Source organism: Tenrec ecaudatus, chromosome 2, assembly GCF_050624435.1.
Source record: "Tenrec ecaudatus isolate mTenEca1 chromosome 2, mTenEca1.hap1, whole genome shotgun sequence".
NCBI classification, from domain to species: Eukaryota; Metazoa; Chordata; class Mammalia; order Afrosoricida; family Tenrecidae; genus Tenrec; species Tenrec ecaudatus.
The window spans coordinates 139238138-139260126 of record NC_134531.1 but is presented as its reverse complement, the minus strand read 5'-3'; the positions used below and the strand labels follow the sequence as shown (position 1 = coordinate 139260126).

Here is a 21989-nt window from a genome sequence, read left to right as displayed (position 1 = left end):
CTATGATGTACTTATGGGGATCAGTCACATGTGTAGAGAGCAGCTGCTGTGTAAAAAACAGCTGCTGTGTAGAAAGCAGCTACTCTGTTAAAAGCAGCTACTGTGTTGATAGCAGCAGTATTGGAGGTAAAATGACAATTCATGGATTATAATTACCGGGTAAATGTAAAATCATGTACTGTAAAATCATCAACTACCTCAAATATATATATATTTGTACCATGGGAACTTAATCTGGATGCTGATTGGTTTTTTTATATTCAGCTGTGATTGATGTGAATACTGCCTCCTTGTGATAGTAACAGGTATGTAAAAAAAACAACACAGAATGGTAAATCATAGAAAACTTTAATGAACTGTATTGACTGAACTATGCCATGTATCATCTTTTGTATTATTAAAGCTATTGTTATATGGTATTTTCATTAGCAAACCATCCCATGACAATGGATTGTGTAGAGAAGAACATTAAGAAAAGAAAATATATGGTAGTGAGAATTTTTTTCCCTTATTTTCTTTATGCCTTATTGTAACTTTTTTGATACAGTGATCTTTTGATAACATTATTCTGTAAATTTTGTTTTATCATTACAATTGATTTTTTAAATGAATGTGGATAGCTTCAGGTTTTGAAAGCAGCTGTAGGATCCATACAACAAAGGAATAAGTTATCAACATAATAATAGCAGTAAGCTATTGCTATAATTTCTATTTGAGTAGAATAAAACTATAAATAAAACCTTATTTTGACATTGCAAAATCTTCATCAGAGAATGGCTCTAGTTTTCTAGAATATATTTTGGTTAACTAGATAAGCACCTAGCTAAATTTGCTCCAAATCTCAATCACAAATGAGCATATCATTTAAAACCTAGAAATAAGTAATCCAGGATCTGTTAAACAATAAGTCATCAATTTTATGTTAAAAATATACATAGAAATATTTGAACTGATTTTGTCCTTAGAACTTTATATTTTCCATATTGGTCCACTAAAGTTATTACTTCTGAATGTTTAACTTCCACGTGTTCATCACTAAGTCAATGCTGTTATTCCATTTATTTTACTTGGATTTCTCTGCCATATTTGGAACTTGGTGTGGCTTTTGAGTTGTATTTTAATCAAAATAATCTTCTATATCAACATTTGGATCTAGCAGATCTTCTCCATATGATGAAAGGTCCATTTGATTTAGAATTAGGTTTTCAAATGTTTCCTCTAAATCAGTTTCACCAATCAAGACAGCCCCCATCATTCGCCCATTCTGCATGACAACTTTGACATATTCTTGTCCTTTGGTACATCTTAGCATTAATTCATGATCCGAACCTAAGTCTTGTGCATTGTATTTTCCCAGTAATACGACCTTATAGTTAAAAAATTTTGTTCCATGAGCAAAGAGTTCAAAGCTGAAATCCATGTCAACGGACCCTCCCAGGTGATCTGCAGCCGTGCATGTTGCTGCGCACCGCCCCATCTGTCTGGCCTGCGTCCACAGTCTCATCTGCTGCCACGCTGGGCTCGGCTGCCATGACGCAGTGCAGATGTCACCGGCATCGTAGGTGTCAGGAAGTGATGTGTGCATCTGATCATCCACTTTCAGGCCACCATCTTGCCCTAGATTAAAATTGTTGCCAAGGACAAAAGGTTCTACGTTTGGTGTGACTCCTGTAGCACTGACAATGAAATCACATCCGTAGATCTTTTCACTGCTTAATTCCACGTATACTGGCTAATTCCACGTATACTGGCCACGTCTCTTTATCAGTTGTATTCACTGACTTAGCGTCACTTGGAAGAATCAAGGATTCTTTTTTCAAATTTACAAATTCTTCCTGAAGGTAGATTTTCTTTATTTCACACATGTTCTCAATGTGAATCTTACGAGAACACTCTTTTTATTCCTTTAAGATTCAAGCCTTCATGCCAATCAGGTCCTAAGGCACTGCCTCCATTACTAGCTTTAGCTGTGGTTCTTGCCTCCTTTTTCCTTCCTTCAGTTGTATATCCATCCGGTTCTTTTATGTGCAACTTTTGCCTCTAGTTTCTCAATAATGAGCTTTGAAGTCCAGAATTCGGCTGCTCCCACATCAAAGAAAGTGTTCCCAATGGCGTTATTTTTAATAGCCCAAATCACTTCACATCCTTCAAGTTCATCACTAACTCAAGTGCAATGCACCATTCCCTGTGACCATTATTCTTTTAGCTGTAGTGAGTTGTTTCTGAAATTCCTGAGCGCTGTCTGTGTCACGGATCCCCACTACATACGGATTTCCTTCACACACCGATTTTGGTTTCGCGCCAGCACGCAGGCAGAGCTGCTTATCGATACACTGGCCGCCATCTTCTGTTACAACACAATGCTCTTCTCTCTTCAGCTGCTTCACTCCAGGCTCTATAACCTTAATGTTGGGAAAGCGGGTTTCTAACAGGGTGCTAGGTTGTTCTTCCACATCAAATTCTTCTAATAGTTTAGAAACCTGCTTGAAATTTGTTACTGCTTTAATAACAGAAGACGCTCTTATCAGGAGAATATCGTCAGATGGAAATTGAGTAGCCAACTGTTCCGCACAGGTCACACCCGTGATGCCCCCCGACCACCACGAATGACCCTGCCGCCTGGGCATCGCGCGCTGCCGCCATGCTCTGGCACGCCGACCGGCGGACTGACGGCCGCGGGGCGCTGTCGAGAATTTTTTTACAGTATGGTTTTACCTCAAGAATTACAGCAGGAATTGAGAAACTGCAATGTGTTATTTGTTGTAAAGTTTATCAGCCATAGCTATGAAGCTGAACAAACTAAAACGACATTTTTGTAGCAAGCATCTGAGCTTTTCCAGCAAGGATACCAACTATTTTAGAAGCAAAGCTGATGGACTCAAGAAAGCCAGACTTGACATTGGTGGCAAGTACCACAAAACAAACAAACAAACAAACAAAAAACCGTAGCAGCCGTTGAAGCTTCATATTTGGTGGCACTCAGAATCGCCAGAGCTATGAAACCTCACACCACTGCTGAGGATTTACTGTTGCCAGCAGCCAGAGACATTGTTTGAGTTATGATCAGAGATGAATTTGTTATGAAGTTGAGTGCAATTTCCCTGTCTAACGATACTGTCTGTAGCAGAATAGATGCCATGTCTGCTGATATTCTTGATCAGGTCATCCAGGAAATTAAATCAGTGCCTTCTAATATTCAGCATCCAGCTTGATGAATCTACAGATGTTGCACACAGTTCACAGTTACTGGTTTACACGAGGTATATTAATGATGGTGACCTTAAAGATGAGTTTCTTTTTTGCAAACCTCTTGAAATGACAACTACTGCATGTGATGTATTTGACTCAGTTGGTTCATTTCTGAAAGAGCATAAGATCTTTTGGGAAAAGGTTTGTGGTGTTTGCACAGATGGTGCTCCAGCTATGCTAGGATGTCGATTTGGATTTCAATGTTTGGTACTGAGTGAGTCACCCAAAGTCATTGGAACTTACTATATGATTCATCGGCAAATATTAGCGATGAATATGCTGCGACAAGAGTTACAAGAAGTAATGAAGTGTCATAAGTTCTGTCAATTTTGTGAAGGTGAGCACTTTAAACAGTTGACTGTTTTCCCAACTGTACAATGAGTTGGAGGCACCAAATAATGCTCTTCTATTTCACACTGAAGTGAGAAGGTTGTCGAGAGGAAAAATTTTAAAATGTGTTTTTGAGCTTTGTGATGAACTCAAAATGTTTTTTAATCAGAAAGCATGACTGAAGTTTGAAGCACTTTTCAGTGATAAAAATGAACTGTAGAAAACAGCTTACTTGGTTGCCATCTTTGCCATCTTGAATGAGTTAAATTTATCACTGCAAGGACCAAATGCAACATGCCTTGATCTGGCTGAAAAGATCTGATCATTCCAAACAAAACTTCAGCTTTGACAAAAAAAAAAGAAAAAAAAGATGAAAATAAAATTTACATGTCGCCTACCTTATCTGCTTTCTTTTTTTTTTTTTTCCTTATCTGCTTTCTTTGAGGAGCATGACATTGAACCAGACAAAAGGATTACGATGATAATTCCTGTGAAAGAACACTTGCACATGCTTGCAGACGACATTTCATCGTACTTTCCAAATCTACCTGACACCCACTTGCACTTGCCAGAAGCTCATTCACAAAGTTGAAGATATTCCTGAGACAGCACAAGAGGAGTTCATTGAAATTATTAACAGTCATGCAACAAGCACTGATTTCTCTACAATGCCAGTTACAAAATTCTGGATCAAGTGTTTTCAGTCATATCTTGTTCTGTCTGAGACTGTGTTGTGCCTTCTTCTTCCATTTCCAACAACATATCTTTGTGAGACTGGGTTTTCCAGCTTGTTGGTTATCAAGTCTAAACGCAGAAGTAGACTTGTGGAAGATGACCTTCTTTGTGCTCTTGCAAAGACTTCCCCGAGAATTTCTAATCTTGTGAGAAAGAAGCTGTCTCAACCTTCGCACTGATGCTGACGTTTTACGCAGACTGTCACAAAATGTAGCAATGCAGTTTACTGTTATTATATTAAGACTGTTATCCATGCTTCAAGAGAAAATTTCATTTATTTGTAATTGGAAATAAATATTTCACAATATATAATTACATATCGTTTTTGTGATTAATCACTATGCTTTAATTATGTTCAATTTGTAACAATGAAAATACATCCTGCATATCAGATATTTACATGACAATTCATAACAGTAGCAAAACTATAGTTATGAAGTAGCAATGAAAATAATTTTATGGTTGAGGGGTCACCACAATACGAGGCACTGTATTAACGGGTCATGGCATTAGGAAGGTTGAGAACCACTGCTCTAGAGCAATCAGGCACTATTGTGTGCCCCACCATAGGTGGGGCTCACTCCCTGCTGATAAGGATAGTAGATTGCATCCCTGAAGGAGAGCCAAAAGACTAGGTCAAGCCAACTCAAGGAAGACCAAGGGTAGACTGCCATCTTGAACCTAGGATCTGCCCATCATATCACATTTGTACCCCTAGGACCTCCCCTTCCTATTGCGTGTATGCCCCTAGCTCATCCCCTACTGTCACGTGGTATGCCTGTGGTACAGCCCCTTCCTGTCACGATGTGGTTGCCTATAATCAGAGGGGCTTGCATGCCCCCCTAAAGCATATATAAGCTGTGACCTGGCTGCTGAGATCATGGCTGTCCCAGAGGTGAGCATGCTACCATAAAATGTGTCTGACTCCTTTATTTTATTTTATCTCCTATCTTCTATGACTTTACTATGATCTTTATATATTGTAGCCATGTTATACCCTGCAATTGTTAGAGGCTGGTTTACTCTGACAGGAGGGTGAGACTGGTACTGGTTACTCATCAGCGTATCTGAAATGGAAAGAACTCAAGAAAAAAAAATCAAGCCTTAAGTTGTAATATCAAAAGATTCTATGGGCAAAATAGTGAATGATGCAGGAAACATCAAAAGAAGATGGATAGTATACACAGAGTCACTGTACCCAAAAGAACGAAATTTTCCACCACTCCAGGAGGGAGCATATGAGCAGAAACCAATGGTGCTGAAGGAAGACATTCAAGCTGCACCGAAAGCCTTAGCCAAAACCAAGCTCCAGAAATGGATGAAACACCAGTGGAAACGTGTCAATAAGTTGATGAAACACTGGAAGCACTCATCTGTGCAAGGACATTTGGAAGACAGCTACCCGGCCAGCCGACCGGAGGAGACACACATTTCTGCCCATTCCAAATAAAGGTGACCCAACAGAATGCTCAGATTATAGAACAATATCACTGATAGCACATGCAAGTAAAATCTTGCTGAAGGTCATCCAACAATGGTGGCAGTGGTACATCAACAGAGAGCTGCCAGAGATTCATACCGGAGTCAGAAGAGGATGTGGAACAAGGGGTATCATTTCTTGTGTGGATCACAACAAACCATGGATAGCCTTGAGAAAAATGGGAATTCCAGAACACTTTAGTCTAACTTGTACATTGATCAAGAGGCAGCTGTGCAAACAGAAACAGGAAATACTGCATGGTTTGAAATCAGGAAAGATGTGGGTCAGGGTTGAATCCTCTCACCATACTTATTCATTCTGTATGCTGAGCAAATCATCAGAGAAGCTGGCTTATATGAAGAAGAATGTGGCATCAGGATCGAAGGAAGACTTATCAACAACCTGAGATATGCAGATGACACAGCCTTGCTTGCTGAATGTGAGGAAGACTTGAAGCACTTGCTGATGAAGATCAAAGATTCCACCCTTCAGTATGGATGAAAACTCAATGTAAAGAAGATCAAATCCTCACAACTGGACCAATAGGTTACATGATAAATGGAGAGAAGGTTGACGCTGTCAAGATTTCATTTTGCTTGGACCCACAACCAGTGCTCATGGAAGCAGCAGTCAAGAGGTCAAAAGATGAATTGCATTGGGCAAATCTGATCCACAGACCTCTTTAAGGTATTGAAAAGGAAGGATGTTACCTTGAGGACTAAGGTGCGCCTGGTCCAAACTGTGGTATTTCCAATGGTTTCATACGCATACGAAAGTGGAACATTGAATACAAAAGACCTAACAGGAATCGAGGCATTTGAATTGTGATGCTGGAGAGTATTGAAAGTACCATGGACTGCTAAAAGGACAAACCAATCTGTCTCGGAAGAAGTAAGGCCAGAGTGCTCCTTAGAGGCAAGGATGGCAAGCCTTTGTCTTACACACTTTGGACATGCTGTCAGGAGAGAGCAGTCCCTGGAAAAAGACATCATGTTTGGTAAAGTGGAGGGACAACGGAAAAGAGAAAGGCCCTCAGGGCGATGAGCGATGAGCCGTTATGGGAACACTTGTAAGCATGGAGCAGGACTGGGCAGCGTTTGCTTCTGCTGAGCATAAGGTCGCTATGGATTGACAACAGCAGCAGCGACAGCAGTGACTTCGTCATAGCTAGGGACAGAATGCCCCTCTTTCTTCATGGTAAAGTGATACGCGTTTTGGAAAATGCTGAGACAGAGGCCAGGCAGCACCAGCCACCCTCCCAGACCTCCTCCCCACGTCAGCTCTATCAGCAATAGGCTAAGGACCTGTTTGGTCCTTCCAGAACATAGGTGTAGCATCCCGAAGCCCCCTTGGCTTGCTCCGGATGAAGGAACTTCTACCATGTGGCTGAAGTGGGCACTGATGTGGAACCGATGCCCCTGGAAGTCATTCCCTTTATAGTAACCACCACAGAGAGTGTTTTCCCTTGCTGAAAATGTCTTTCTGCCTGTCCATCTAGGAAAGCAGTTGGGGCGGCCCTGCTACCCTGGCGGAGAGTGGTTGGAAGCATAATCCTGTAAAAAGATTCCTGGGCTTCTTTGCTGCTGAAAACCATTGGTCTGTGGAGCAGACTATTACTGGCCTCGGTCCTGCAGGCAGAAGGCTATGTAGTCAACATCGTGCCAGGAGTGGGGGGACACAAGGGAATTCTTTCAGCCCATGAGGAACAGGCATGGCCAAGCCAAACACCCAAACAGAGAAGTTAGTCTGAGACATGCTACGCCTCTAAAGCTGTGTGAAGCTTGGCACCTCCCCCTGGTCTAGGATCCCACAGGCAACTCATTCATCCAGCAGGCAGTAATGTTTCCCTCCGCAGAGCCACGTCCTGAGCTGGCTGATGGGGTCACAGGGTGAGGGGAGATTTATTAAGGGCATGATGCTTGGGTTGGCTCCTGGGGTCAGGTCTTGCCTGGTTCCAAAGAAAAGTCAGAAAAGTGCAGTGAACTCATTGTTTACGCATTTCTGTGTGAAGAAAAGAACACACGGGCTCTCTTTCTGGAAAGGCAAGTAGAGGTTTTAGTTGGGAACCTGGGGCACGGCTTTGAGGGGCCCCTTGGCCTTGCCCAACAGAGCGCACACTGTTAGATGGGGCCCTCGCAGGAGCCTAGTCTGAGTTGTGCTGCTGTAACTGTAGGCAGGAGTGCCCTTTGGCTTCCTGGGAGGGCTGAGGGTGTCTTCCGGTTCTCCTCCTCCTCCTTCCTTTTAGAAGCGATGTCTGACCCTGAGGCGGCACGTGCCGCGTGGTGGTAGAGGCATGGTCCTGGGAGTTGCAGCCCCGGCTCACTCATTTCTTCCCGTCTGGCTTTCCCTGACTCCTGGGTCTGTGGTCGGTTTCTGGCAGGCAGGTGTGGGTGCTTCTGTCTTAGGTTCCCTTAGCCTCACTCTGGAGGGAGAGACTGCTGGCCAGAGTGAACAGGAGGGTGTGTGTGTGTGTGAGAGAGAGAGAGACTGCTGGCCAGAGTGAACAGGAGGGGTGTGTGTGTGTGTGTGTGTGTGTGTGTGTGAGAGAGAGAGAGAGAGAGAGAGAGAGAGAGAGAGAGAGAGAGAGAGAGAAGAGAGAGAGAGAGAGACTGCTGGCCAGAGTGAACAGGAGGGATGTGTGTGTGTGTGTGTGTGTGTGTGTGAGAGAGAGAGAGAGAGAGAGAGAGAGACAGAGAGACAGAGAGACAGAGACAGAGAGAGAGACAGAGAGACTGCTGGCCAGAGTGAACAGGAGGAGGTGTGTGCGTGTGTGTGTGTGTGTGTGTGTGTGTGTGTGTGTTCCTTGGCCAGGCGAAGCCACTGCCCTTCGATAAAGCCTTGGCATTGCCCCGGCAAGTTCATTTTCTATTGAAGGCAGGTCGTGCAGTTCCTACTGGCCCGCAGGTGCCAGATACTCGCTAGGTTTCCAGAGATAATGTCCTTTTTGTCAGTTTGACAAACACACCTCTGACTTCCTTTCTAGGTCATATTGAGATAAGGAGAGGCAGGCAGGACTGTCTTGCTAGCTGGGTATTGTTTTGGGGCCTGTCTGGGCCACGTTGCTGGAGACAGCATCCAGTTCAGGGCTCGGGCGACGCAGGACAGGGTGCCTGGGTCTTGTTCTTGACGGTTCCCTGCCTCGGTTTCCCCTTTCTTTCCCTCTTCCCTCCGACCAGGCTGGCCGCCCTTTCCTTCCTTCTATCCCTCGTCACTCATGCTTGGTGCAGGGGAGGGGCAGCGCCCAGTGGGAGGACCCAGTGTCCGCGACAATGGGCGCAGGCACACGCCATCATTGCGAGGAGCGCTCCCACGGAGCACCTCAGCGTGTCTTGTGCAAGGTCCCCGGGAGTCAGAACCGAACATGACAGAAGCAGCATCATCCGCGGCGTGGGCTCTCCAGGAGCTCCGACCAAAGGACCAGCACGGCAAATGATCTGGGATCCAATGGCCAGGATGAATCCGAACGCAGCTGCGCGGATTTAAAACCAAAGGCAACACCTGGCTGTGGACAACTACTTCTCCCAAGAGGTTCTCCAAGGGGATATACGGCGTGCTTTGTGGCCGGAACAGAAGGCCTCGAGTGAGCTTGGCTTGCCCGAGATGCTAGGAAGAGGCGGGAGGTGGCCATGGTGGAGGAGGACCTACCACCGCTCCCCGCACCGCATCCCCCCACTGGGGAGCTGGAGAGGGTCAGGAACTACCATGAACTCCCTGCGGGGTGCTTGTAACTCCTCTTTCTCTCCTCTCCAGAGAGCAAGGACGAGTGCTGCTCCGGGACGGAGCCTCTGCCTTATGAATCCGCTCTGCGGTATAAAACGAGGAAGCCCAGTGGTGTAGTGGTTACACGTTGGGCTGTTTACCCTGAGGTCAGCAGTTCGAAACCTCCAGCTGCCCCTCGGGAGACAGGCAGAGCTTTCTACTCCTGTAAAGGGTTTCAGTCTCAGAACGCACAGGGGTCGTTCTACCCTGACCTATAGGGTCGCAGTGAGTCGACGTTGGCCTGACGGCAGTGTGTTTGGCTTTGAGTTTACTGTATCACACGAGTAAACCATTCGATGGCGCCGCCCTGGCTCATCAGAGAGCTATGGCACGGAGGCTTGGAAGTCAGGCTGGAGGACCCCCCACCACGAAGCCATGCACCTCTCAGGCGGACCTGGAGAGGATGCTGCTGTCACCAAGGGACAAATATGACACGAGACCACTGAGACGAGGGGAAAGGACCCCAACAAGGCAGACTCTCATAGCGAAGAGAACAGACGTTGGAGATTGCCATGGGAAGGAGGGCAGGGACCGGGAGGAGGGAGGGATTGGTTGGATGGTTGGTGGGCATTGATTTGGGTGAAATAAGGATAGTGGCCCATGGTGGGCGGGGGTGGGGGGAGGGAGGAGGAGGGTTGGGAAGCCAGTGGGGAGGGGACTACTGGGGAGCTTGAGGAGTGGTTTAAACTACCTGTGGGGTGTTAATCAAAATTGTCCGTGTTTTTAAGGAGACTATCCTGAGAAGGGAAGGCGGAGCAGGGCAGACAGAGAGGGGAGTTCACATTACTCTTTTCCCTCTTCTGCAAATATTTTTGGCTTGAGCACAAAACTAAAGAACAAAACCAAACAATAAACAACAAAATGAAATAAACCCCAATCAAGGTTTCAAAACCAAACTCACTGCCATTGGGTCAGTGCTGACTCATAGGTTTCCAAGACTGTAACTGTTTACCAGAGTAGAAAGCCCAGTCTCTGCTGCCAAGCTGCTGGTGGTTTTGAACTGCTGACCATGTGGATTGCAGCCCACCACATAACCACTACACCACCAGGGCTCCCAAGTCAAGGCAAATAGCTGGGGAACATGTCGAGGTGGTCTGCAGGGCCTGGTGGGGAGAGGACGTCCATGCGCAGACCTTCTCCCAAGCCTAAGGAATGTGAGACCTCCCTCCTGGTCCCCTGGCCCTGTAAGAGGAGGCTTTTGTGTAATTGCCCTTTGAAATACTATTACAGTCACCCTGTGGCCTCCTTCAGCTTAATTTTAATTACAAGGTCTATTGCATCGTTACATTATTAACGCTGACGATTACTTAGTTCGTCATTTTCTTATCCTGATGAAGATGAAAACATCAAGGTCACGCTCATCCGCTCCAGGTTTTGGTTGGCTGCTGCTGGAACGAAGCAGGGTCTCTGATCACCCAGCGCTTGCAGTGCAGGGACAGGGGACTTGGTCCTGCCACCAGGCGGGGCTGAGAGTGCGTGACGCACCCGGGGGCCACATCCTCAGGCCGGAGGGGCCCCTTCCGTGGCCTGGCTCCCCGCAGACACACCCTGGGCTTCCCGCGATTAGTTCCCTTTTCTCCGGGCTGGACAGACTGCGGCAGTCAGGCAGGGAGCACCGCTGTGCCTCTCCTGAGAGGTCCCAGCTCTGTTCAGTTCCCCTCCCCTCCCCTGTCGCCACTTCCTTTCTATGTCCCCCTTACCTAAGGCAGGTTCCAGGCCCCTCTCCTCCAGGAGGCCTTGCCTGGCCCTTCAGCCCACGAGGAAGTCTTTCTGGGGCCTCCTATTGGTCCTCACTGCCGGACACTAGTGGTAACCACAAGGCAACGAGACAGCAGCAGCAGCAGCTGCCGCAATGCCAGCCATTGTTATTGCTTACTGGATGCCCTGTCTACTCAAACCCACTGCCATCCTGCTGATGCCAATTTGCAGTGATCCTATATAGAGGATTCCCAAGACGGTATATATTTTTTTAATAAAAAAATTAAAACAGTCTTATTGGCATATGGTTCACCTATCACACAATTCAGTCATATAGAGAAGAGTCGTGCAGTCACCCCCACAATCCATTTCAGACACTTTCTTCTTTCTTGTCCTCACTGTTATTAGCTCCCGATCCCCCCACCCCCCCTGCCGTACCCCCAGGGAACCATGAATCCAGTTACTGTCCCTAGAGGTTTACCTGCCAGGGATTTCACAGACAGAAAACACACAAACAGCACAGCAACAAATAACAAAGTAAAACAGAGAAAAGCCTCAACTGGACAGAAAGCAGAAAATATTTTAAAATGAGAACAAATTTAACCTCACTGCACCCGCCATCATCCACTTTCCAATGCACTCTGCAGGACAGCAAGGCTATGCACATCCCTGGTCAGCGGGCACCCAGCGGTCGAGGATCGGAGGGGATTCACCAGCGGCTTAATCTCTGTGGGGACCCGGCAAACGGGTTTGGGCTTCCACTGTCAGCCACAACCTTCATCAAGACCAAATGCTCACAATGTAGGCTCCGATACCGTTCCTGTCTGTGGATTTGGATTATGTTATTTACACCCTCGAGATCACACGGGCTGGTGTGCTTCTTCCATGTGGACTTAGTTGACGCCTCACTCATATGGCTGCTTGTTTTAAGACACTCCTTGAAGACCCCAGACACTATTCTTTCTGATAGCCGGGCACCATCTACTTTTTCACCACACTTTGCTATAGCACCCATATCTTCAGTGATCTTTTTGAGGGTGGGCATCAAGCAGGCTCATGTCAAAAGAACTAGTTGTTCTTTGATTGGGGCTAGAAGTAAGTGTGAGCCCAAATCAATCCATATCAGCTGTGTTTTTTAAAAATCATTTTATTGGGGCCCGTACAACTCTCATCACAATCCACACACACATCAATTGTGCAAAGCACACTTATACATTCGGTACTCCCATCATTCTCAAAACTCTTGCTTTCTGCTTGGGCTCCTGGAATCAGCTCCTCATTTTCCTCCCTCCTCCTCCCCCCCTCTCCATGAACCCTTGATAATTTATAAATTATTATTTTATAATATCTTACACAGCCCAGCATCTCCTTTCACCCACTTTTCTGTTGCCCATCCCCTAGGGAAGAGGTTATATGTAGATCCTTGTAATTGGTTCTCCCTTTCTACCTGCCTTTCCCTCCCAGTATCGCCACTCTCATCACTGGTCCTGAGGGCTTCATCTGTCCTGGATTCCCTGTGTTTCCAGTTCCCATCTGCACTGCTGTGCATCCTCTGGTCTAACCAGGTCTGCAAGGTAGAATTGGGATCATGATAGTGGGGGAGAGGAAGCATTTAAGAACTAGAGGAAGGATGTGAGTTTCATCAATGCTACACTGCACCCTAAGTGACCCATCTCCTCCCCACTACCCCTCTGCAAGGGATGTCCAGTTGTCTATAGATGGGCATTGGGTCACCATCACGTGCTCCCCTCATTCACGATATGATGCCCCCCCCCCACTTTGGTGCTTGATACCTGGTCCCCTCGGCCCTTTGTGATCACACATGCTGGTGTGCTTCTTCCATGTGGGCTTTGTTGCTTCTGGGCTAGATGGAGGCTTGTTTACTTTCAAGCCTTTAAGTCCCCAGATGCTATATCTCTCAATAGCTGGGCACCATCAGCCTTCTTCACCACGTTTACTTATGCACACATTCATCTTCAGCGTTTATATGAGGAAGGTGATAACACAATGATGGTTTTTGTTCTTTGATGTCTGCTACCTGATCTCTTCAACACCTCATGATCACACAGGCTGTGTGATTCTTCTCTGTGGGCTTTGTTGTTTCCGAGCTAGATGACCACTTATTTACCTTCAAGCCTTTAAAACCCCAGATGCTATATCTTTTGATATAGCCAGGTACCATCAACTTTCTTCACCACGTTTGCTTATGCACACGTTTGTCTTCAGTGATCATGTCGGGAAGGTGAGTATCATGGAATGACCGTTTAGCTGAGCAAAGTGCTCTTGTGTTATGGGAATGTGAGTGAGAGGCCCAATGTCCACCCGCTACCCTACTACTAAACCTAGAAATATATGCACATAGATCTATTTTCCCCATAATCATAAATATGTTTACATATGTACATGTCTGTATTTAGGTTTCTATGTATGTCCTTTGCCTCCTACTCCTTTCCTCTATTTTCTTATGCTTTCCTCCTGTCCCACTACCATGTTCAACCTTCATTCTGGTTTTATACATGTCTCTGGTTTACCTTAGAAACATCATTGCCATTTTATGTTAGAGAACATTGCCAATCATCCCCTTGGGGGCATAAAGTAATTTTGTTGATAGTGTTATTAATATAGGCAATAACATTGAACATAAAGTACTATTCAGAAAAAGAAATTATACAAGTATAGACCAGCTAAAAACTGCATTACACGAATTATTGACTTGTATAGATTAAACTGGACTGGATGCTACACCAAAAATGGGGGGTGGTGATAGGGCAAAACTATCAATAATATTCACTCACAATGGCAGAATAGGGAGTTTCTGTCTTAATACCAAGGGCCACAGGAGAGTTTGAGATAAATCTCAGTTCGCTTAGCGGGGCTTCAATATAGAGTCCTGGTATAGAGTCCTGGTGTAGAGTCCTGGTATAGAGTCCTGGTGTAGAGTCCTGGTGTAGAGTCCTGGTGTAGAGTCCTGGTGTAGAGTCCTGGTATAGAGTCCTGGTGTAGAGTCCTGGTGTAGAGTCCTGGTATAGAGTCCCGGTATAGAGTCCTGGTATGGCCTTGAAAGAATGGAGTCTAACGTCTCAGTCGTCTACAGCACATGCCCTGGGTCACCAAGGGTGGACAGAAGGCCAGCTGAGGTGAGGCCTCCTCTGTTGAAGTCATTTTTACGAAGCACATACAGAGGGGGTGATATGCGGTTCTTGGACTCTAGGCATGCTCTCTACTTGTTGCTCGGGTGACCGGGACTGTAAATCCTTAAGGCAGCAGACAGCCTTTATTTTCTCCTGTGGAGATGTTGGAGGATTTGAACTAATGACCTTGCAGTCGTTCCATGCAATATGCAATGCCCGTATTGCATGCCTCCTGCACTGCCTAACCAACAGTGTAAGTAGGTTCTTAGTACTCGTTCACAAGTGTTGACCATGCCAAGATCTCACTGTTATGCTTTTTGCTGTCCAGCAGGGGGTAGTGTGGCCACACCATAAAGGAGACCCCTGATTCTCTACTTGTCTCCCGAAATCAAAGCTTAGTAGTTTTTGTTGGAGCTTGGAAGAATGCTTTTGGCTTTGACAGTGGATCCATAGGTCTGACAGAGAGGGCAAAAGGAAACAATGATCACCCTTGGTAAATGAGACAGGGGCACTTGGGGGTACTGTTCCATCAGTTACTCTGTGTGTTCAGCCCCCAGGCCTGCTGATTCACTGAGGGCATAGGGCAGGCGCGGACTTGAGAAATGCCTTTGGCCTTCCTTGATAATTCCGATTCCCTGCCAGGATATCCAGCAATTTGCTTCTTTTAGGATACACAGATATTTCCAAAACCAGAGTCAGTTGGTAGGAAGGTAGGCTCAGGGGTCACTGATTCTCAGATGTGTGGTGATTCCGAGTTGGTGGGTACTACTGCTGAGAGATCAGTTGTTCTCCACAGTTGATCTCCGCTTCACAGAACAAGAAAGAGGCTGTCTGCTGCCTTAAAGATTGACAGTCCTTCTGGTCTCCTGGGCAATGCGGTAGGGGACATGTCCAATGTCCATGGAGCATGCATCACTCCCTCTATATGTACATCTTAAAAACAATGTCGTCAGAGGAGGCCTTACCTCGGCTGGGTTTCTGCCCACCCTTGGTGACCTGGGGCATGCACTATAGGCTACTGGGACGTTAGACTTTGTTCTCTCCAGGCTCACAACCTCCTTCAGAGGCCACACCAGAAGGACCATTCCTGGGATGTCTGGGACTTCCGTGAGGAAGTTCCTTTTCTTCCACAGCCCGCGGAGCTGCTGGGCCGGGTCTGACTCAGAGGGAAGGGATGGAAGCAGTGGGCATGCTGCGCCAAGCTCTGGCCTCTCTCTTCTGGGGAGGACTGGCCACAGTGAGGTAGATGCTCGCCCTCCTTCTGGGCAAGTTTGCCCACACACTTCCCAGTGGCATCTCATGGTTTGGGGACCAGACAAGAGCTTTCCAAAAATGAGTCCACAGGAAATTTTGACACACTCATGGTTTACTCAGGACTCTGAAGACCAGATTTTTTCTACCCTCCATTCCCCTTCTGAGGAAGTGTTTCTTTACATGTAGCCCCCAGCTAAGACAGGATGGGGTCATTCTGACCAACCTCTCGGATAAAGGCAGCTCCGGGGTCCCTCGGCACAGCTCCAGCTCTGATGACTTTAAAGCTCCATGGTGTTGCCCAGCCTCTGGCCTTAGAAGTGCCCTGGTTGCAGATGTCCCAAACATCTCCCAGTTATCTGTGCAGCCTCTCTGAAATTCCCCAGTACTCTCTATGTCCCTGAGGAAAAATATGCCCGTCTATTATAGACTACTGGTCTCTGAGAAAAGAACATGCCCGTCTATTATAGACTACTGGTCTCTGAGAAAAGAACATGCCCGTCTATTATAGACTACTGGTCTCTGAGAAAAGAACATGCCCGTCTATTATAGACTACTGGTCTCTGAGAAAAGAACATGCCCGTCTATTATAGACTACTGGTCTCTGAGAAAAGAACATGCCCGTCTACTATAGACTACTGGCTCTTCCCCACCCCAACACCTGACCTTCCTAAAGACAGGAAGTGGGAGATCCATCAGAAGGCAGTGCCAAAGGCAGTGCCCATACTGCAGGCCTTCTGTTCGCCACCCTGGCCAGGTCCAGAGCTGGCCTTCACACTTCATAGTGCTGTGCTTTGGAGAGATGTGCCTGTTAGTGTCTGAGATGTGACGGAGGAGGAAATGTTTCCTGATGCTTGACCTGGCAGATCCCTTGGGGGTCATTTATTAACATTGGTTTAAAAAATAATATCCTCCTCATCATGGTGGTCATCTTTGCATCTAGCATTTTCTGAGTACTCTAACATTAGCCAAAAGTCCCAGGTAGCACACATCATTTGCACACAATTGCTAATCAGATATGGACATCTGAATCCACCCAGTGGCACTGCGGAAGAGAGGTCTGACAATTGTCTTCCATGAAGATATCAGAACTTCAAAATCAAGCAATCAAATTGACGTGAAGGAGTGTAGACAAAGTAGAGACCCCAAACCCACCCGTAATATATTTGATAGTCCCTCACAGAAGGACCACATGGAAGGGATGACGTATCCAGGATGCAGTATAGTACTGATGAAACACATAAGTATCTTCTGGTTCTGAAATATTTCCTCCCCTTACCATTATGGTCTTAGTTCTACCTCCTTAATCTTGTTAGATCTTTCTATATTCATTTGTATAATTAAGATTGTTCAATGCATGAAATCCAAGATACATCCTTCAGAAAGAGTAATAGGAGTAATGATTCCCTGAGGGTATGGGAAGAGAGGGGCGGACAAGTAGAGCAGATAGTAATGATGACTGTATAACCCCACTCAAGGGGAATGAATAAAATAATTGTTGGTCAACGGTAACATTGGATGGTGTGAGATATGGCACACATATATAACATATGTATTAACAAGGGTTCCTGGCGGCAGGGTGGGGGGAGGGAGGGAATAAAAGGGAGTTGATATCAAAGAGTTCAAAAGAAGAAAGAAAATGTTTTGAAGATGATGGTGGCAGCAATGGACAAGAGTGCTTGCTCGAATTGAATTATGGATTGTTATATTATCTATAAGAGCTTCTAATAAAACGATTTAAAAAAAGATATTACAGCTAAGAAAACCTGATAGTTGTACACTTTCACACCAAAGGGTTCCCATGTGTCAGAGTCAGTTTGATGGCAACTAGCCACAGCATCAGTAACCGCAGCAGCAACCACAGGATCTCCGCATGGGTTATTGATTTAATTCTCATAGGATCCCTATGATGTGGGTGCTATTAAACACCAGTTGCCTTTACTGAGAAGCGAACAATGGGTAAACATGATAGTGGGCTGGAGGGGGGGAAAATGAAAAAGAGGAAAGAAGAGGAAAGTTAAAAAAAGTATATATATAAACATATAAATATAGATGTGTTTGTTGTATATGCATATGTATACAAATGAAACAAGGAAGCAGATGGACTTTGGACCTCTACTTAAATCTTACCTCAGTACATGAACAGTTTGTTCTAATAATGTGGCACTGTATGATACTCAACTGCCTGACACGATCGCTGAAGACAAAATGGGTGCATAAGCAAACGTGGTGAAGAAAGCTGATGGTGCCCAGCTATTAAAAGTATAGCATTGGGGGACAAACAACAGAAAAGCGGGTTAAGGGAGAAAGTGGACGATGTAAGATATGAAAATAATAATTTATAACTTATCAAGCATTCATAAGGGAGGGTGGAGGAGAGAGGGGAAAATAAATGAGCAGATACCAAGGGAGGGCTCAAGCAGAAAGAAAATATTTTGAAAACGATGATGGCAGCATATGTACAAATGTACTTGACACAATGAATGTATGTATGGATTGTGATAAGAGCTGTAAGAGCACCCAATAAAATGATTAAAAAAGAAGAATATTATGCTTAAATGAAGCTTTGGTATACATTGGTTACATGGCATTTTAGTTTTACCTTGATAGGTACAGATATGATTTTATTATTGTTTGTTTAAAAATTATATATGACTAATGAGTTGTGTGAAAGTGTCAAGTTGACAAGGGGTGGTCTGTGGTAGTTACATAATCTCCTGTCAACTTCAGACTATTCAGAGTGAAAGGGTGGAGTTTAGCCTGTCAATCAAGTCATAGCTTGATGATCTCATTTGGAGGCTTTAAGAAGATAAATAGCTTGCTGGAGACGAGACCCAGACAGACTCTCTGCTTTGTCTCCCTGTGAGGCACTCCTGTTGACAAGCTGCTTGGAGACACACTGACGGAGCCAGAGCCCTGGAGCTGGAGGAGCCACGTGGAGACCATGCCAACACTGAGATCCTTCCACAGCTACTTTCCACCCACTGGCCTGGGATCTTCCTGCATTCGGCCTTATTGTATGGCTGTATGAGTCTAAAGAGGAATATATGGACTAATTTTTAAATTTAATTTTATTATTATGATTAATTTTTATATGGACTAATATTGGACACACGGACTAATATCGGAATTATGGATTTTATCTGGACTGGGCTTTTTTCTCAATATATAATTATTTTTTTGATATAAAGTTCTCCCTTACCCGAGATATAGCTTCTCGGGTCTTAAAGGCTTGTAGTTAAATAAGCACTCATCTAGCAGGGAAGCAACAAAACCTACATGGAAGAAGCACACCAGCCTGTGTGATCATGATGATGGGAAGAAGTATCAGAAGTTTGAAAACAAGCAACCAAATTGTTGTGCAGAAGTGTGGCTGTAGGGGAGACCCCAACCCACCTGTAAGACAATGGCACAGTCCTGCTCAGAAGGGCCACACAGAGGTGATAAATCCATGGAGCGGAATGGCACTGACGAACCACATAAATATCCTATAATTCTCTAATACTTCCTCCTATTACTATTATGGTTTTTATTTGTTTTACCTCATTGAGCATGTTAGACTTGTGTAGGTTCATTTGCATAATTAAGATCATTCAATAGATTAAAGCCAAGATAGATAGCCCTTCAGAAATAGAAACAGGAGTAATGGTTCCCTGAGGGAACAGGAAGAGAGGGGGGAGCTGGTTGCATTGAAGACTGTACAATCCCACTCAATGGGATTGAACAACAGAGCTGTATGTGAATGGATATATTGGATGGTGTAAGATACAACAACAATAACAAAAGGGTTCCTGGGGGATGGGTGGAGGAGGGAGGGGATAAAGAGGGGGCTGATATCAAAGAGTTCAAGAAGAAAGAAAATGTTTGAAACTGATTGTGCTAGCAATTGTACAATACTGCTTGATGTGATTGAACTATGGAATGTTCAGATGATTAGAACAAACAAGCAAAAACACCCACTTGCCATCTAATCAGTGTCCACTCGGGGCACCCACGTGGGTCAGCGTAGAACTGTGCTCTGCAGGGTGTCCAGAGGCTGATTCTTTCAAAGTAGATCACCAGGCCTTCCTTTGAGGCACCTCTGGGTAGACCTGAACTGCTAACCTTTCAGTTAGCAGCTGGGCACGTCAGCCATCCGTACCACCCAGGGATTCGTAGTACATTTTACAAGGTGGGAATGGAGATTTTAGGAGACTGTCAGCCGTCTCTCAGGGCACAGCGAGGGCAGGAACAGGAAGAAGGGGCTGAGTGGAGGCTGGCTGATCACCAGGGGCACCCCCGCTAGTTACATCCGCCTGATTTGAGGGATCAAGGTATTAAGGGCCAGCACAATCCACCTGCTCTGTCCTCTTCCCCCTGCCCTAGCCATTCTTAGGCACCGGGAGGGGTGGGCTCCCTGGATTCAGGGAGGATGGCCAGGTTTGTTAGACTGGGTTGTCTAGAAAAGCAAGACCGCTGTTCCTAAGACAATTGCTGGCTCTCAAATATGCATAAAAAAGAGTGTTATGCCAAGAAGGAAACTTTTATCCAGGAGGCATCCCAGCCCCGCCCAGCCTAGGTCCATAGGCCGGTGCTAGCTGGAGCCCTCTCAGATGCACAGAGCTGCAGGCCGGTGATGCAGCGAGGGGAAGCAGCATGCAGGAAGATCGCAGGCTGGTGGTGCAGAGTCTTGTGGATGCGAGGTCGGTGAGGACATGGCAGGGGGCAGACAGCTCCCAGGTTGGCTCTCAGGGTCACAGCTAGGGTGATGGCATAGGGCAAGAGGGAGAGAGGAGGGGTCCCAGCGTTTCTCTTCTAAAAAGACCATCAGACCGTGACCTGACTGCACCCGACGCCTTTCATACAAATTCAAGTTGACATAAAATCTAACCTCCACACCAGGGATGGGGAAACTGAGGCCTAACCAGAAGAGGCTTGCTTAAGCCCTTCCTACTCAGTAGTGGGGGCTCCTGGCTCACAGGCCCATGGCCACATGGCTCCTTGCTGAGGCTGTGAATGTCAATCACTGACAGCTCATCAAACAACCCAGAGAGCTCAGAGAGCAAGAAGGTCACTGTAAGAAGCCTAATTTAGAATATGATAATTTCCCCCTCTGTGAATTGTTAAAACACAATGCATGACAAATTAATTCCAACAGTACAAAACGGCTAACGGTGAAAGCGAAGTCTTTCTCCTACCTCATCCCCCGCTCCTAAGACAGTGGCTGTTGTTTGTTTCGTGTGTATCCTTCCAGGGGTAACTCATGCATATATAATCATGCAAGCGACAAATTGTCAAACTAGGACGCTACCTGAGTTTCTTCGGAGGCTCCCAAAGCTGAGACACAGAACCCTGGCTGGTAAGTAACCCACATGTTAAAGTGAGGAGGGGAGTACCCTCCGGGGCTGGAAAAGAGAGCCTTCGATGCCCAGGGCCACTCACACGCCATGGGGTGGGAATATGAGGCGAGGAGGCTTGTTAGGAACTGGGGGGTGGTTGGGGGTGTGATTAGTGTGCTATGTGCCCTCTCCTTCTTTGCACGGGAGTGGTGAGGGATCCTGCCCTCTCATCTCAAGTCTGGCGAGAGGGCTTTAGGGAGAACACTCAGAAAGACCTCCGGAATTGGTGGACTGGTGTCTGATTCAGAGGAGCTCTGATGGTGTAGTGGTTACGCGTTGGGGATGCGGTCCGAATGGTCAGCAGTTCAAAATCACCAGCAGCTCCTAGGGAGAAAGACGGGCCTTTCTACTGTAAAGCGTTGCAGTCTGGGGAACCCACGGGGGTCGCTCTGAGTCAGCACTGACTTGATGGCAGTGACTGTTTTGGGTGTCTGGTACCCCTGAAGAGGGTACAAGTGAGACGAAGTGGGCAGGGGTGGGAGGAGTGGAGGGAGAGGGGAAAGAGGGGCTGCATGAGAGACGAGTTAATGCTAACTGTGCCTACCAATAGCAGACCTTTGGTGCCTAAGGACTTCTTTCACAGCAGATCTGGGCCACCTGGGGCAGAGGACAGGCCTGAGAAGACTGGCTGACTGCAGGGACAGAGGGCATGAGGACATTTGCATCCCATGTGCATCCTCCCCAAGGGCGCCTCCTGTCCAGGAAGCCCGCACTCAGCAGGTGGACATGGTGGCGTGTTCCACAGAGTGAGTCAGCCTCACTTCCCGGCTACGTCAGTGCTTACTCAGTGGGATGGTGAACAAAGAAGCCATAGGAAATGGAGTGGAGACCACCCGAGGGCTCAAAAGAAGGACTTCTCTGTGGTCAGGTTGACCTGGCTTTCTGACTGCACCATCAGCCAAGACAATGTGTGTCTCAGGTGGAGTGCCCGTTCCTTGGGCTATATGACCCCCTGCCTGGAGGGGAAAAGGGGCTTGT

The 21989-nt window shown here is 46.2% G+C and overlaps 1 pseudogene; it reads right to left on the bottom strand.

Annotated features, from left to right (window-relative positions):
• Nucleotides 1-1109: 1109 nt before the first annotated feature.
• Nucleotides 1110-2643, bottom strand: LOC142440120 (pyridine nucleotide-disulfide oxidoreductase domain-containing protein 1 pseudogene; annotated as a pseudogene).
• Nucleotides 2644-21989: the final 19346 nt, after the last annotated feature.